This window comes from Penaeus chinensis, chromosome 5 (assembly GCF_019202785.1).
Source record: "Penaeus chinensis breed Huanghai No. 1 chromosome 5, ASM1920278v2, whole genome shotgun sequence".
Taxonomy (NCBI): domain Eukaryota; kingdom Metazoa; phylum Arthropoda; class Malacostraca; order Decapoda; family Penaeidae; genus Penaeus; species Penaeus chinensis.
In genome coordinates this window covers 6,233,313-6,238,160 of record NC_061823.1, presented here as the reverse complement: position 1 = coordinate 6,238,160, position 4,848 = coordinate 6,233,313, and the positions used below count along the sequence as shown (strand labels likewise).

The following is a 4,848-nucleotide window of genomic DNA, read 5'->3' as shown; positions in this document are numbered from 1 at the left end:
AGCAGACTTTATTTTGTATCAATTTTGCATCTCTATGAAAAAATATCTATCACATGTAATAATGAGCATAGCCATTTTTGTGACGATATGCAATACGCTGAAAATCCAGAGGGAGAGATAGACAAACAGACTAACCTCGGTTCTATATATTTTGCTGCCGTACTGGAATACTGTAACGTGATATTTGACTAGGAAGGAAAGTCTCTCTTTCTCTCTCTCTCTCTCTCTCTTTCTGTCTCTTTCCATGTATATATATATATATATATATATATATATGTATGTGTATATATATATATGTATATGTATATATATATGGCGCTGAGGCTAAGAGCTTAGATCTCATTCGTGTTATAAGCGTTTTTCCTGAATGGCTTCTCATCCATCAGAATTTACATGGATATTACATTTTGTTTCATTCTTCACTAATAGGATAATTTTCGTCTTTTAATTGTTTTCAGAGTCGCCAATAAAATTATTATACTACTGGCCATGAAATCAAAATGCTGTCCGGAATTTATAAGCTCCAATTTTTTGCATATTTTTTGTTTATTTGTTTGATACTGATTTGTGATATAGATACCATTAGAGTATTTTAGTTTCTGTTTGTGTGTGTGTGGGTGTGTGTGTGTTTGTCTGATTAAGATACATAATTAATGAATGGCAAAACTCTCTGTCTCATTATTTCTCCCCCTCCCTCTCTCTCTAACTTATCCCCCTCCCTCTATCTCCATCTAGTTATCTGTCTATATATCTACCCACCTCTTTTTATATCTACACCCTCTATATCTAGAGAGAGAGAGAGAGAGAGAGAGAGAGAGAGAGAAAGAGTAACAAACTAAACATTCAAATAGTATTTACATTGCAAACCAAAAGCAAACAAACAGGCGGCAAAAACTGGAGCTTATTAATTCCTACCAGCGTATTCATAAATATTCAAGATGGCTCAATGAGTTAAACACCTGCCTTCGAGGCGGGGGGACTGGGGTTCGATCCCCCAGTCCTTTTCCTTTTGCTTTCGATTTCATGGCCTTAGATGTATTCCTTATATCAACAATACTGACACATTTGTTAATATGATAATCAAACATAATTTAAAAGAGTATGAAGTACAGATCCGGACAAACGAGAAGCCATTCGGGAAGAGCGCTTATGTCGCGATCCGAGATTTAAAATTATCGCCTCAATGTCATTGGCTTCATAGGATTTAGTATCTGCTGCCACTTTGTAAAGGATTAGATGAAGAATATCTAGTGGTCAAGGAGAGAGAATGGGAGAGAGACTGATTGGTAGATAGATACACAGAATTTGACAAATAGATTAAAATAATAGATAGAACTAGAGAGAGAGGGGGGAGAAAGAGGAAGAGAGAGATAGAGAAACAGGAAAAGATATATATATATATATATATATATATATATATATATATATATATAACGAGGTCTAGCCGAATCTCTTGTCTTGACGCCATCTGAAATCATGTCTCATATATTCAGATCGGTGCTTCCGTCAGAGGGAATGATACGTAAAGAGGGAAAACAAGCAAAAAGAACAAGAAGCAAGAAATAAAGAGCAGAGAAGAAAAGGCTGAAAGAATAAGACCCTCATAGAAGAGCGGATCCGAAGAAAAATAATGAATCAATTTTATGAATAATGCCGACAAAGATGTTCATAGGATAATTAAAACAAAATCAAAAGGCTATGAACTGCAGATCTATGACAAACGACAAACCAACCGGGAAGAGCGTTTGGTTTGCGATGTATCTATTGTTTGAATTTAGGTTTTTAGTTTGTTTTGTTTGTATCTATTTTGCATATGTTTTCGTACTTAACGCGTGATTTCAAGACACTATATGTCACTCTCTCTCTCTTTTATTGTTTGCTTATCTTATTACGCGATATAAGGCCATCTAAATATGTATGTACGGTTACGATACAAATTAAATATATTCTAATCACGATTATACTGAAAAACAAAATCAGGGTCATTAATACCGAATGGCAATTTGATCGATATCCCAGACGGCCTAAGGCATTTAAACACCTGCCAAACGAAACACTAGTGATACACCGCAAAACCAAATTCAAACAAACAAAGCACAAACCACTGCGAATCTGCAGCATCTTCAAAGCAATCCAAAACTGTATCCTGTACCGATATCCTATGCGTAGCCTGGTCAGTGTAACCTGCTGGCTGCGAGAGAGAGTCCATATTAGCTTTTCATAGCTTGTTTTCGATATCTGATGTCCTGGCCATACTTTCGTAATGCTAGATGGTACGGTAATGAGATAATTTGAGAAGCGAAATCGTATTCATTAGTATGGGAGATTTTTATATCGCGAAATCAACTGTTATAAAATCCTCAGATAGATAAGCGTAAACAATTAAATAAATATGAAAAACATTTTTTTTACTCTTCCCTTACCCCTTCTCTCTGTCTTTCTGTCTCTCTGTCTCTCTGTTTTCTCTCTGGCATTTTCTTCACTACTTCACTCTATATTTTTCATAGAAACAAAATTGAGGCTAACATATCAAAGTTTCTCTCTCTCTCCCTCTGTCTCTTTCTCTCCCTTCCTCTCTCTCTCTCTCTCTCTCTCTCTTTCTTTCTCTCACTCTCTCTCTCTCTCTCACTCTCTCTCTCTCTCTCTCACTCTCTCTCTCTCTCTCTCACTCTCTCTCTCTCTCTCTCTCTCTCTCTCTCTCTTTCTCTCTCTCTCTCTCTTTCTCTTTCTCCTCTCTCTCTCTCTCTCTCTCTCTTTCTCTCTCTCTTACTCTCTCTCTCTCTCTCTCTCTCTCTCACACACACACACACACACACACATACACACACACGCACACACATACACACACACACACACACACACACACACACACACACACACACACACACACACACACACTCATACATGTATATGTATATATATGTATCTGCCAAACAGTCACTCTTTCACTCTTTCTTCATTTCATATTTGATATACTGGTGGTAAGTTTGACTGAGTTAATCTTAGGCTTCCATGATACGCTCAGGCTAAGCTTTTAAATCTCAGCTCACATCATAAGAGCGTTTCCCGAATGGCTTCTCATTTGTCAGGATGTACACAGCATGAATTTTAAATTGTTGAATAATTTAAGCAATTTTCATCACACATACACATTCACACACACTCAAACTCACACACTGTGTGTATGAGTGCCACTTTAAAACCAGTAGATTTCCTCGTGTAAATAGCGTGAGGAACAACACTTTCGATAAATTTTAACAGGAAGTTTTCGGTTCAGGAATTTACAAATCATGTTTTCAGGGAGTGTTTTAATGGCGTCTTCGTCGGATAAATAACATGTAATTGGTGACCGGGAATAATAAGTAAAATCAACGCAGAAAAGAGGAAACTGAGATTTTTTAAACTGTTTAATCTCACGGCTTAAGCGAGGATGCCTTCCAGGTTCAAATATTGAAAAGCTAGTTTTTCTTAAATGCAACAACGCATTGTGTGAATGAATTCTTTCGTTGAATCAATTGTAAGTATTGTTGGTTTTTAAACGTTCAAGGAAAATAAACACTAAATCTGTTAATATCCCTTTTGATTCTGTTTGAATGATAAACGTATCACACTTTGCTAACCTGGCCGTATTGCATAATGCACGAGTAAAGGAAGATAAAGATGGATTTTGATTCATTGTGTTCATCAGTTCTGCATACACACACACACACACACGCGCGCATATACTGTATAGATTGATGTATATGTATATATCATTTTATACACACACACACACACACACACACACACACACACACACACACACACACACACACACACACACACATAAATACATATATACATATATACATATATATATATGTATATATATATATATATATATGTAATTAGGTAGGTGGCTATGATATATCTGTCTTTAATCGAAGTGAAATATTGCCAATAGATAACTACATATGAGAGGCCTGTTAGCTCAGTTGGTTAGAGCGCCGTGCTAATAACGCGGATGTCGAGGGTTCGATCCCCTTACGGGCCACATAACTCTGTCTAAATTTTGCTGACCTCCAAACCAGCTGTTTAAATGAATAGGAAATTACCCTCTTGGAAAAAAAATATCGCTACGTGAAGAAAAAGAAATATGACATTTCTTAAGTCTCAGAAAAGACGGGAAAAAATAAAACGGCGAATGGTTAACGGTTTAAAAATTCAGAAAACTTCTTAGTGGAAAATCTATCATGATCTTACGTAAGGGAGTCGAAACGCTTGATAAACGCATTCTGTAAGCAATAAACAAATGGAAGTGCAATAACTTTCAGACATTCACGTAATGCCAAGATCATTTTTAGCCTTTGACTTGCCCAAAGTGCCCTGCATCTCTTCAAAGACCGAATTGTTGTTTTTCATAAGGTTTGAGGCTCCGAATTTCTACTCACCACTGGGTTGTTTCTTCCTCTCGCAGGATGAGTGAGGTTCCATTTCTTGTGATGTGCGCTTTAGATTCACTGGAAATTTTTGAATTGAAGAAAATGTTATAACTCTAATTCCAGACATGTGTGAGTGACGGAGTGTGTGTGTTTTTCTATCTATCAATATATCTATAGCTTTATCTATTTCTGTATCTCGATATATCTGTCTTGTGTATGTATGTGTGCATTAATGTTTTGAATAGATAGTTATACTGATAGATTGACACAAATTAATAAATAAATTGTATATCTATGTATATATATGTATGATTATACATACTAGTATATTTGTCTTCTGTTTCAGTGTATGTCTGCGTGTATTTCCGTTACTAGTGGATGCCATTAAGATTTACGAGACCTCGTCTTCACCCATCTTTGTCACCGA

The 4,848-nt window shown here is 36.2% G+C and overlaps 1 non-coding gene across 1 annotated transcript; it reads left to right on the top strand.

The window, feature by feature from the left end:
* Window positions 1-3,959: 3,959 nt before the first annotated feature.
* On the top strand, window positions 3,960-4,033 carry Trnai-aau. The gene has a single exon. It is a non-coding gene; the product is annotated as a tRNA-Ile (tRNA).
* The last annotated feature ends 815 nt before the right edge of the window (window positions 4,034-4,848 follow it).